The following is a 14,364-nucleotide window of genomic DNA, read 5'->3' on the forward strand; positions in this document are numbered from 1 at the left end:
GTAGTTGTTTCAGAATCTCCCTCAATTTACTGGTTTGTCCATGAAATGAAATACGATTATGATTTATGAGTCACTTATTTTGAAAACTCTGAAAGGTACAAAAGTAATACTTAGGGCAAAATATCTAGAATCATGTTGTAATTTTATTAATTATTATTAATATATATTTGCCTTCGAAGGACAATACATTCATTACTTCACTTTAAGTCTAAATTCTGAGGACATTAAATGTAAAACGTTCAATTCTGGGCGAAGTTCTCACAAATGTGTTCACTTCCCACATTCAGGTTGAAATCCACCCTAAGTCGTTGATCTTTGCTCATACAATGGATGATGGTACCTGTTGTCAGATGTTGTGGGTCCCATGACTTCTGCCATTTTTTGGGCACGTCACCAAACTCAAGTCACTTTTTGGAACTGTTTTTTAAGTCTGTTTAATCATTTTAAACTTCCGCTCGAAAAAGAGCTTTATAGACTAAATTATATTTAATTAAATTTAAAACGTTCAATTCCGGGCGAAGTTCTCACAAATGTGTTCACTTCCCACATTCGGGCCAAAATCCACCCTAAGCAGTTGATCTTTGCTAATCCAACGGACGATGGTACATGTTGTCAGATGTCATGGGCCCCATGACTTCTGCCATTTTTCGGGCACGTCACCACACTCAAGTCACTTTTCGAGAGTCGGGACTATTTTTTAAGTCTGTTTAATCATTTTAAACTTTCACCCGAAAAAGAGCTTTATAGACTTAATTATATTTAATTAAATTTAAAATGTTCAATTCCGGGTGAAGTTCTCACAAATGTGTTCACTTCCCACATTCGGGCCGAAATCCACCCTAAGTCGTTGATCTTTTCTCATCCAATAGACGATGGTACATGTTGTCAGATGTCGTGGGTCCCACGACTTCTGTCATTTTTCGGGCATGTCACCATACTCGTGTCACTTTTCGGGACTATTTTTTAAGTCTATTTAATCATTTAAAATATTAAACTTCCAACCGAAAAAAAACTTTATAGACTTAATTATATTTAATTAAATTTAAAACGTTCAATTCCGAGCGAAGTTCTCACAAATGTGTTCACTTCCCACATTCGGGCCGAAATCCACCCTAAGTCATTGATCTTTGCTCATCCAACGGATGATGGTACCTATTGTCAGATGTTGTGGGTCCCATAATAAGAGACATTTAAAGATGTGCAAGAGTTTGAGATAACTATTAAATATAATGTTAATATTATTTGTAAAAATATGAAATTCAAAAATAGTATAGAACATGAAACTTAGTTTCTAGAATTAAAAAAATAACTAAATAAAAATATAAATTTTGATATACAATTTGAAAGGTAAAAGTTTAATATAAAAATGAAAACATTTAATATTAAATCTAAAATATTAATTTAAAGTTTAATAATTTTAAAAATATGTTTACGATATATAATTTTAAAAAATAGTTTAAAAATATATATAAAAGTTCAACATAAATTTAGTGTAATATAAATTTTAATTTAATTTAATTTAATAAATAAATAAAGGCTAAAAATATATATATAAGTTCAACATAAATTTAGTTTAATATAAATTTTAATTTAATATAATTTTATTGATAAATAATGTGGTGAATCTTATTGATAAACCTACACTCCTAAGGACCTATGCAATATGCATTACCTTTTATCCTAGATTACTAGTGAGACTATTGAAATTTGAAACACCTAATGGCCCACTATAAGTCTATATATCACCTGCAAAGATCAAAGACATACTCTCACGAGGGGTTCTCATTGATGATTGATCCAACATGTATGGTGAATGTAATAAGTTAAGAATATCTTTATACTTTACAATTGCATGAAGTAACATATTGATATGATAAATTTGATTTAGTGGTTAAGATCTTAGATGGTTTCTCTTGTCCTACTATAGGTTCTATTACTCTTCCCATTAAGGTTGGTACTAAGTGCTTAGATGTCATTTTTTATATCATTCCTAAAACCTACTTCAGATCAATTTTGTGTGAAGTTGGGACATCCTTGCCCTTGGTTCTCTTCCATGAAAGTGATCCTATCTACCCTTCATAAATGTCTCAAATTTCTTCATTATGACAAAATCTTGACTGTAAATCATAGCATGTACCCAGTACCAACCCACGCATGCACTAGTTCAAAACTTCAACAACAAGTAAGTTGGTCTTTTAGTTTTAATTCACTTATTTTTCGCGAGATAAACTTCCGTTTTATATTTATTTATAAAATTATACTCAACCATAATCAATGTACAAATAATTAATGGAACGAACTAATTTTTTATATATATACTAAATATAGAGAAAGAAGCATTACATAAAAAAGATCACAGTATTAAATTTATTTCCATTGTTTAACAAAATATTGAAATAACGTAGCTCATAGACAAAAAGCATTTGAAAACTTTCATTAATAAAAATGAAATAGAATTATAGAAAGCATTTTTATATCCATAAGACTCTAAGAGGCAAACTGAAACAAACTGGAATTTGAAAAATTATCATTATTATTTATGCTTTGGAAATTTACAAATTTTACGTCTAAGACTTGAGTCCCTCAAAAACTTAAAAGCCAAAATGAGTTAGCCACTGATCCTGTGAGGTTTTGAGGACATAGGCAAAAAAAAAACTACTACAGGGTCAGGGCTAGGGCACAGGTAGTGGATGATTTACAACTTTGCCCTAAGAATTTGGCCCTCCTTCCATGTAGAATTCTTCAGACAACATAAGCTGAGAGAATTCTTCAAGCCACATGTAGTTTGGAAAGTCGTCCAGGAGCAACCATTTCCAGAAGAAGTCCCTGCCAATCCGCGCCCATTTCATGTGACGCGTCAAGTGCTCTGCATTCGGGTTCAGGAGAAACGGTTGTCTGGCCATTGGCACTGTTTGGTCAAGGAGGAGAAGCTTGGTTAATTCACTCACCCAAGGGATCTCCACCCATACTTCTGCAAGGACGACAACAGTAATGTTGTCTCCAAGGAAGTCTTCCTTAAAAACCTTCCTCAACAGCATCAGCATATCCACCTTGTCTCCTCTGAGGTCCAGAAGAGACGCCAAGAACCAAGATGTAATGTCCTTGTTAACACGGTATCTATTTTCATTTCAAAGATACTCCCTATCCAGCACCATCTGCACAGCCTCATTGGTGAACAACCCAACCTCCTTGCAGACTGATTGGAGGGTTGGGTCTCTCATGGTGCCCAGAAAGGCCCTCTAGTCCTCTGCAGAAATGCTTCTCAAGCGGATGGGAGTGTCCATCTTGAGAAATCAAATTAACAAATTAAAAAACCTGAGCCTATAAACCTAAACCAAAGGAAGAATTTAAATACCGTGAGCTCTGACGATTTATCTACCAAATGGCAAAGGATAATTGAAGATGAAAGAAGAAGAGATCATATATAAATAATTGAAGCTCTTGATTGTAATAATTACTTCTCTAACCGTATTAATTGCTTTCAATTTTTTTAAATCTTTCGTATCTCTGCAAATATTTCCCATAAATGCACGAGTGTGCGAAATTGGAAACAGCTATAAACCAATACCAAGTTGGCAAGTACCACATTGGAAGTCGTGGGGACGGAGTGGATTGCAGTAAGTGAATAGATATATATTAAATGACCGAAATTATCGATCGTGATTCATGACATTTGATATGTGTCTATTGAATCCAATTCCATTCCAGGCACTTTTTGGTGAGCTATGTTCTCTTCAGAAAATTGGGTTGAAAATAAAACTTCAGCCATTAATCTATGATCATCGAACAGTTTAAAATCATTGATGGATTTTAGGTATGTGTCACCCTTCATGTTTCAAAGAAGCCACGCTTATTGATACATCTTGCAGAGTCCAGACTCAATGTGATGTACTGATGTGATGTGATGTGCCTTGTCTATTAATGGCAATAAGGATTGTTGCAGGGGTGGATCCTCTGACTCATCTGCAATTCGTTGATGATACTTTCCTAGCTGGAGAGGCCTCAGCAAGGGAAGCTCGGACTATAAAACAGCTGATAGATAAATATGAACAAGTATCAAGTCAAAAAGTGAACTGGCTCAAATCTGAGATTTTTTTCTTCAACACTTCACCTCCTAAACAAAGGGAAATTAGCAACATTCTTGGCATGAAGCCAGGAACTTTACCAAGTAAGTTTTTAGGTGTTCCCTTATTTGGAGGCGCTAATAAGTCAGCAATTTGGAAAAATTTGGTAGAAAGTTGCTTCAACAGATTAAAGGGATGGAAAAGTAAATGGCTGACTTTGGCAGGCATAATTCTAATCTTAAAAACAGTTGTCTCAGCCATCCCCATCTTCTCAATGACATGTCTAAAAATTCCCAGTAAAATCATCAATACGATCAAACAGAAAATGAGAAAATTCTTTTGGAATGGAGCTAATGAACAAGATAAGATCCCTCTATTGGCTTGGGAAAAAATTTGTAGTTCGAAAGTGAAGGGTGGTGTTGGGCTTAGGAATTGGCAAATTATGAATGAAGCTCTAGGAGCTAAACTTTCTTGGAGCATTTATAATAAACCAAATCAATTATGGGTAAAGGTAATGAGGGCTAAATACCTGGACACGATGGAGAATCACAGAATTTTCACAATCAAAAACCCACCCAGGGGATCTACAATTTGGAACTTCATAGTGAGCAGCAGAAAAGTACTCACAGGAAATCTTTCATGGCATATTGGTAATGGAAAGTCAGCTAAATTTTGGGATGATTCTTGGGCGGTGTACCCAGTCATAAAACACATGGCCGATTTTTCTTAAGCAAAATCTCTTTTATGCAGGATTTGGGCTAACAAGGTCAATGACTATTTGGTGTGCAAACAAAGCCACCTGGGAGAAGTTTGGTGCTGGAAAGACCTTTTAGACATAGGGCTATCAGATCAACAACAAATGCTATTAAAACAAGTCTTGGATCAGAGAAAGATTTACCTCACAAAGGGCCAGGACAAAGTAATTTGGTGTGGTTCAAAAGATGAAAACTACTCAGTTAAATTAGTTTATAGGCTTTTGGAAGGCATGGTAGGGGACTGCAAGATAGCTAATGACTTAACTTGGCATAAGCATTGTCTACCCAAAGCAAGGGCGTTTGCATGGTTGGCCCTGAAAGGGAGAATTCTAACTGGTGATAGGAGGAAAAGGCTTGGATTGGTAGGACCGACCAAGTGCTTTATGTGTGAGGAAGCTAAAGAGGATCTTGACCACCTCCTGCTACAATGCAAGATAGCGCAAAAATGCTGGTAATTGGTGAAAGGTAAATTGCAATGGCAAAGCCCATTACCAAATTCGCTCAAAGGTGTGTTTGATAGTTGGCCAAGACAAAATAATAAATCAACTTTCTCAAGCATATGGAACATATGCCCATCACTTGTGATATGGGAAATATGGAAGGAAAGAAATCGTAGGATTTTCCAAGACAAGGCTGAGGATGATAGAAGGTTATGTAGCAGAATTGATCAGGCAATGGAGGAAACTTTAGGGGTTGCAGCTTCTCAGATGGATTCAGCAAAAAACCCTTTCACCATAGAGGACATGAAAATACAAAAAGCATGGCCTAACATCAAAATAAGGCATGGGGTCTGGCATTCTAGGCAGATGAGTAAGAAATGTAACTCACCCACAATATGGACTCCACCTCATCCGGGGTGGATCAAAGACAATTTTGATGGGGCAGCTCAACGTGGAGGGGGTCTTTCAGGGGTGGGAGTAGTTTTTCGAGATCATAGTGGCAGCATTATAAAATTGGGAGCACAGCGTATCAAACAGGGCACCAACAATGAGGCGGAAGTTTATGCAGCGTGGCTGGCAATTAGATGTGCTAGGAAAATGGGGAATAAAAAACTAGATCTGGAAGGGGACTCATTGATCATAATCCAGCCCATAAAAAATGGCCAAATCAAAGCATGGTACCTACAAAATTTTATCTCACTAATTTTAGAGGATTTGAGTCATTTTAAAGAAGTCATGGTTAGCCACATCAAACGGGAGGGCAACACAGATGCAGATAAATTGTGAGGATTCTGTTTTTGAAGTTTTTGACGTCAAGATGGATTTAGAATAAAATGGGCTAAATCTTAAACTCTAAATGATGACATGACAGGGTCATATCATGTGCTCAGACAACATATGATTATTTCTATCTACCGAAGTACATCTATGATGTGTGTGAATCACAACTTAGATGGTCATTAACTCTTGCTTTGTAATGATTGGCAGCTCAAGCATGTTACTCTTTGGCTCTTTTGTTTTTGTGCACATAAATGATAGCAATGAAGGCAGTGATGTGAACCGTTACATGTCCTTCCTTACAACAAGCTCCAATTTATAATGTTTCCATCTATGTGAGCGGGTGATGACGTGATATTCACAGCATCAAGTAATAACTATCAAAGGTCGTGGCAGCAATGTGATTAACTACTCACACATGTCGACTTCCTTTTTAAAGAAGCCAAACTTATTGCATTTCATCTTTCTTCTGTTAGCTGGTGTATGTGCTCTTTTTTGTGTAGGTGTTGTTTAGTGACAGGATGGAGGCTACATTCACCTTCCAAACAAAGAAGCAGTAGAAAGCTCTTTACGGACCGGTGGAAAATCAAAAACTGAGACTACTGCTCAAATGCCCTTCAGAGGAATTTATAAAAGCGATGCAGGGGATGCTGGGCTTTTTCTTCCAGCAAGCCACACGCCAGTGCAAATGCAATGTGGATATAGCTGCTATGATTTTGGCCTGGGGCCTAGAATTGGGGATTGTCGAGGAGGATAATCATTGGGTCATGAACTCTCTTTTTGAACAAGAACTAATAATTGGGATGGATTATGTTCTTGAATGGGCGCACTCTTGAATGGGCGCACTCAGGATATGGCTTTAATTTTAGTGAGTGCTTCGAGAGTCAAATCGTAGTGGAAGAGTTGGGGTTCATGCCGTTTGTCTGCTGGCCGAATATGGTGAATCAGAGACTCTATCTAAGTCATATAAGGGTGGAGTGGAATTCTTTAATGGAAGCGGTCAGAATTTATCAAGATGTGCAGGAGAGGCGGAGGCCATGGTTTTTGAGTTTCATCCCGAGGAAATGACGAAGTGCAAGACAATGACCACCCCAGGTTTGAATGTTGAGCAAGGAAGGTTTTTTTCTACTACGGCTTGCATAGGAGGGATCCCACCTGCAAGTTTTTTGTGTCTATGAAGTGAACCGGATTTAATCCACCTGCAAGTTTTTGTGTCTACGAAGTGAACCGGTTTTTGCCGGTTTGAACTCTTTATGAAGTGAACCGGTTTTTGCAGTTTTCGATGAAGTGAACTGATTTTTGCCGGTTTGAACTCTTTATGAAGTGAACCGGTTTTTGCAGTTTTCAGTTTTCAATGAAGTGAACCGGTTTTTGCCGGTTTTTGTAGCTTTGGATGGGGACCCATTTTTTTTGTATGACCCAAGCCCTCATAGGGGTTTAAATTTCAGCCCTATTTGCAGTATTGTTGTAATGTATAGGTATAGGCCGATCAATTTATAGTTTACATGTTATACTCTGGGCATATGATAGGCTCCTTTTGAATTGTAATCGAATACTTTCATATATTAATAAAAGAAAAACTATATTACCGACCAAAAATTATATATATATTTAAGATATTTTAATTACCTATTTATTTGTATATAAATGATATATTTAGTTACATATACAATAAATCTTAGTTTATTTATTTAGATTAACTTGTATTTTATTTATGTTTTTATTTAATTCAAATATTAAAATTATAAATGTCTGAGTAATTTCTAACCATAAGATATGTATAATAGTTCTTTTTCTAGTGGAAACACTATGACATCTTCAATGGACCTAGTAGCTAATATAAAGCATAAGAGACATATGTAGAAAACAATAAATTGCAACATGTTAACCACTTTGATCTTATGTAGAAAACAATAAATTGCAACATGTTAACCAGTTTGATCTTATATAGTTAGTTAAAAATAAGGCAACCTATTGGCTCGTGCCCCCGTATCGGGCTGGCAGCTCGCGGGCTTCATGCCCTTGCTGGACTGTCGTGCTCGCAGATCTGAACCTCCATCAAAAAATAAAAAAATAAAGCAACCTTGTTCATAAATTTGTAATTTATAACCATATAACATAGCAACATATATTATACTTATTTTTTTAAGTCCCAAATCTGAGTCCACTTTCAGGCATGCCCATTGTTTGGTTAGTCCAAGATTTTGAACTATGGTATAGCCTGTGAGCTTTACAGCATATCATTTGATTCCATCTTCCATCTTCCATCTGTTGCTGTTCTACCAATGTTTAGTTTACATACTTTAGATGAGTTCTTTGACTGTCACCTGCATAGAAAGTAGAGATCTCAGACTGATTTTCTTTACAAAATTGCAGACTCAATCAAATTCGGGCTCTGTTTCTCTGTTGATACAGTCTTCCACAACTTCTTTTCTTGGAAAATCTCTCTTTTGTCACAACTCACTCACTCACATTCATGAACTCATTGTTATGTCCATTACTATATATAATGGATTGCAGGAGTTTGAAGTCTTCAAATTTTAGTGTACTGCAACTATTCTTCAAAACAAGGTATATATGTTATCTTTATCAGGCTGTCAACCATTGCTTTTGGAATTTTAATTGTTTTAATATCTTGTTTGCTTTATATCACATCAAGTGACATTTTATCATAATGATTATTTGCAAAGCTTTTAGTTTTGTCACAACTCTCTCTCTCATTCATAATTTGTTAGGTATATTACTTTCATCAGAGGCTGTTGATTCATTCATAATAAGAGTCTTTTGGCATCTCGCTTTCATGCTCTTTTCTATGCTTTTACACAATTCTGATGTTCTGCAAATTCACATTTACCGATGCTTCAGTAACTCAAAAAAATGTGGTGGGTCTGGGTCTGGGTCTGGGTCTTTGCTTCTTTTGTTCGTTTTTTCATAAATTAAGTGAAGTCACATTGCGCAGTGTTGAGGATTCTTACGATAGCAAAGTGCAAACTATCCAATCTACTGCCAACAAACTATCGCTATACAATACTACTCCACTTTGCATCCCAACAACACGATTTTGACATTTGAAACTTTTTCATGTTTTTCTAAGGAATTTTATAGCATGAAAGTATTAGATGCAGGTTTAGTCGCATTCACAATTCGAATTTTCTACAAAGTTAGAGTCAAGCATTCATGGCCAACTACTCTACATCACTTAAACAAGCAAGTTCTACCTGCCACGGCTATGATAGTATAGTTGATGTACGAACATATGGCTCTACAATAAATCATGTGTCATCCAAAAATAATTATGTTTTTTATTTGTTTTTTGGGGTTTTATGTTGAATTTTAGTGAGTTGTTGTAGGGGGATTTTGTAGCTAATTTGACTAACTCAAGAGTTCATTTTGTGAAGGAACTTAAATGGTGTCAATAGTTCAAATTTGGCAAAATTTCATTAAGTATTAGTGAAGTTATGGTCTTTCAACAGTTTGCAGGGTTTGCGAACCAAATGGTCCACAAAAGAAGTTTGTCGACAAAGTTATTCATCGATGGGAAAAATGCTTGTCTTCTTTTGTGGTAAAATTGGGTGTTTGTGAACTATACAATTCGTTGAAGTCATTCATCATTGATGAATAAATTTGCTAACTTTCAAGCCAATTTCAGTAAAAGTCTTTGTTCACAATTGCAAAGAGCTTGCATTAAATGGGATACAAAGGACACAGTCGAAGAGGAGGAGCACCCCAAGGAGGTGATCCAACAATTGTAGAGATGTTACAAGGCATAACAACAAGGCTTGAAGCCATTGAAACAACCTAGAGAAAAAGAGTTAATGTCAAAGATGTAAGTGAGAGGAAGATGAACATGTTGTTGAAGGTGGGAATGAAGCCAACCGAGAAAGACTTGACGAAGGAGAGGAAAGGTTCATAAGAGCCATTACAAGGATTAGGAACAAACCTCAGTTTGATCCTCGAAATTACAATGGAAGTTTGAACCCAAAAGAATTGCTAGATTGGATCTCCAAAATGGAAAAACATTTTGATTTTGAAGGTATGAAAGATGATCAAAAAGTTAAATTATAATGCACACCAAGTTGCAAGGAAATACATCCCTACAAGGGGATCACTAACAAAGAAATAGACAAAGGAGAGCAAGGGAGAAGATATAAACCTAGGATTGGATGGTGACAAAATGGAAGGCAAAGTTTTTTCCAAAGGACTATCATATTAGTCTATTTTGAAAGTTGCAGAACTTGAAACGAGGTTAAATGAGTGTCAAAGAATACACTAAGGAGCTCTATCATTTAAGCATAAGAGAAGAACATATAGATGATGATGTAGAACAAGCATCAATATAACTAAATTGATCACGTATACCTATTCAAGATGAAATAAGTTTAGTAAAAAATTGCATTACGTAGAAGTGGCATATCAATTTGCTTTGAAGGCAAAGGAAAAATTAAATAGGAAGCAAGAGAGCAATAATCAAGGAAGAGGCAAAATCTCTCAAGGAAGAGGACAATCAAGCGGTGCAAGAGAATACTTTGTAAAGCAATAGGAAGCCAACACCTCAAAATTGAGTGCTTATAAGAATATTTTAGAGGAAGAGAACGTCTTCCAAAGAAAGAGGAAATTTTGTTAAGGGTAGAGGTAGAGGATTCACTAGAACATGTTATCAATGTGAAGCGGGTTGGACTTAATTAATTAGTAAACTAATTTAAAATTCATAAATCCCCATGTAATTGTAGTTCGCCTACCCTTCCTTCCAGTAATTATAGTAGTCCCCTTACTGATGACTAGTTCGTTTGGATGTATTCAGCCCCATCGCATCTCCTCCTCCCACCCTCCATGAAAGCATGGGTTCTCGCCCAATGGCTGGGAGAAGAGCCCCAAGAAATAGTAGGCTAATGCTTGCCTGTTAATGACATCAGTGAATAAATATAGCCCTTTGATTCAAGAAATCCCATAGGAGAAGTAGGGCATCAAGTATTTGGGTGTCCTCAAATAGAACAAAATAGAAGAAATAAAGGAAAAGATGTCAAAATTCATGTGGCCCAAGTAAAAGAGGAAAGACCTACATGCTCTAGCACTACATAGTATTGCATTCCAATATTTCATCATCTCCCTCCTTGTTTTAACGACCCTCTAAGTCTACCCTTTCATTTTACCAAGTTTAACTTCAATAAGTAAAAGAAATACAATGCCAAATTACCATCTATTGAAAATTTTGCTTTTCAAATCAAATAACATAATTGAAATAAACTTCTTTTCCATCTTCATTCACAATGAAATACATATACAATTTCATATTCATAAACATATGAATGCAATTACAATATTCTCTTTCATACTTCCAAATGCTTTAGGAATGAATGAATGAATACAAACTAAGCTTCTAATAGCTTATAGAGTACATAAGAAATATATAGTGGTCCAGATGTCCTTCCTCGCATACATCCTCAAATATCAGTTGCCATCTACATGAGGAAGAGCATCACTCAAGCGCTTTTCCACCTAACCAAGACTTGAAATTCCCTCGTGCCTCTTCTAACTGAAGCGGCCCGACCCTTCGGCGAATAGTTTGGTTTGGTATTCTCACAATAATAAGGCCTTATGAGCTTAGTGTTGTGTCCTACATAACTAGTGCTATCCTACTTAAGTTTCTTCCTACTAGTATGGCATTCCCTCCCTAGTATGTAAACCCAGATCACAGTGAACTAACAATATAGATAGAGGCACCCTACATTACTTTGGCCAAAGAATTCTACACTCAATACTAGGTGAACCCACAATAATGCCAACTTTGACACTGCAATATTCATTTTTCAGAAAATAAAACTTCAAATTCAGACACCCATTACTTCTAAACCATAAGGAATTTTTAGATGATGTGAACTAGTGATTTGTGTCATTTTGTATGTAGATTCTAAAAATATTTCTTTGATAATCTTTGGAATCAATTTTCTTCCATTTTTCTATCTCCCTCGAAAACTAGTTTTTTTCAAAAAACAACATTTTTAAAGAGTGATACTCACTCTATATAGCATAATTTTTTTTCTATAATAGATATGAACGTGATTCTTTCAAAATGGGTTTTGTAACATCCATATCTAGTGTTTTCAATTGGTTTTGTAACATTATCTTCAATATTTTATATTTTATTAAGATTTGAAGTTGATTTAACTGTAATTTTGACATGTGTCCATTTGATATTACATAACTTGTTGTATATGTAATGAAAATAATTTTTTTTACTTTTTGGAAAGAGGACTTCAATACCTAGTGTGTAAATATTTTTTTGAATTTTTTAGGTGACGTTTGTACTATTTTTCATTAAGCATTGAACAAATAAGTTCATTTTCAGTGAAAACCCTACATTCATAAGAAATAAAATAAAAATATATCTATGAAATTAAATATATTAAAAATTATACTATTTGGAAAGCTTATAATAAGGGATAAATACTTAAAAAAATAAAACTTCTAAATGAATTCATTTGACATCCCAAAAGCTAATGTAAAATTAGTTTTTTATCAACATTTGATAGGTGCAAAGGAGACTCCATTGCAAGTATGATTTAGAAGTAGAGAGGTTCTATCCAAGAAATTTTGATCTAAGAGCCTTTGATCTAACTGTCTTCAATTAATTACTTCAAATGGGACATCTTAAAGCTTATTTCATTATATTTTCTAGAAAATGTATGATTTCAGCAAAAATCAGGATGTATGAAAAAGTGGGAACCAGCATTGTGAGTTCACCCTACTTCGAGTGTGAATCATATGCCCACCCACTTCTTGCTCTATTTGGATAACTGGCCAATACTAACCCATATTTACCCCATGAGCCAAAATAGGAAACATATAAAATTAAACCCAACCATGGATAATCTAACCCTAGAATAACATCTTATTCTTTCCTAATAACATCTTTACATCAGGCTTATTCTAGCTTATATTTCCCCATACTTGAATTCTATTCAAAAGCATTCTAATTCAATCACTTTAAGAAATACAAGAACATTAAATAATACAATCTTTCATGTTCAATCAAGATTAAGTAATGACATTTTAAAAACATATAAATAATAAGAAGAATTACTCATGACAAAGCTTATGACGTAATTGAATCCTTCCTCCAAAGTTGCTAGCTTCTCCACTATTCCTCTAACTAAGAATCTCCAAATCTTACTACAAAATATTTCTCCAATTCTCCCTCACACTAACACTAATCTTTCACAAATATGAACTCTATGCAATGAGACTAACTGGAATGGAATTTAGAATCGATGAGTGAATATATGAAAATGGAAATGGGAATGGAAAATGAGAATGAGTGAATAACCTCCAATTCCTCTCTTCTATATATACTAAAAATATGAGAAACCTAAGGCTACAATTAAGCTCACTAGGTTGCCACAATTCACATGCAAAATGACACCACTATGACTTAGCAACAACTCACTATCCTATGATCGACACATAAGAGTTCACTAAAATGGTACTATGAATCACCTCCTTACCAAGTCAAAATACAATGACTAATTACTTACCAAAACAAATGAAATTCTCTCTATTTCCCTATTAAATATCAACTTCCTCCTATTTATTAAATTCCTATCGACCAAGTCTTATTACTACGAAATGGGTCGATGTGTTCAACACAAGGCATCGACCTTATTAACTTATCCCCTTACAAAGTGGAATGGGGGTCGATGTTTGTTAAGCACTTTACACAGTGCATAGCAAATACAAAGGAAGTGGGAGAGGTGGCGGTGTTACCACCACACCACCCTCCTTAAGAGTAGGGTGTGCCACCATCCATGGTGGGTGCCCCTCTCATTTCACACTCCCCTCCCTCCACGTAGAGGTTGAGGAAAATGAAATGCAGACTTAGTCAATCTGCATCATGTGGGGAAAAATAATATGCAGACTGATAATAATATGATAATAATAATCTCTCTCTCTCTCTCTCTCTCTCTCTCTCTCTCTCTCTCTCTCTCTCTCTTCTCTCTCTCTCTCTCTCTCTGTGTGTACACACACACACACACACACATACATATGTGTGTGTGTGTGTGTGTGTGTGTGTGTATTTGTATATCGTAAAGAGAATATGGATAATATATATATAAAGAAACTTCAATAACCCAAACAAATATATATATATATATAAAACAAAATGTATTAAATAACGAATACATAAAAGATTATTATACTTTAATTAAATAATAATTATCAATCAATATATTTATATTTGTAATGCCCCGCGAAGAAACCCTAAAGGCTACAACTACAAGCACTTGAAAAGAGTGTAAAATATATTTTTTTAAACAATACATAACACATAAA

This window comes from Cryptomeria japonica, chromosome 1 (genome assembly GCF_030272615.1).
Source record: "Cryptomeria japonica chromosome 1, Sugi_1.0, whole genome shotgun sequence".
NCBI classification, from domain to species: Eukaryota; Viridiplantae; Streptophyta; class Pinopsida; order Cupressales; family Cupressaceae; genus Cryptomeria; species Cryptomeria japonica.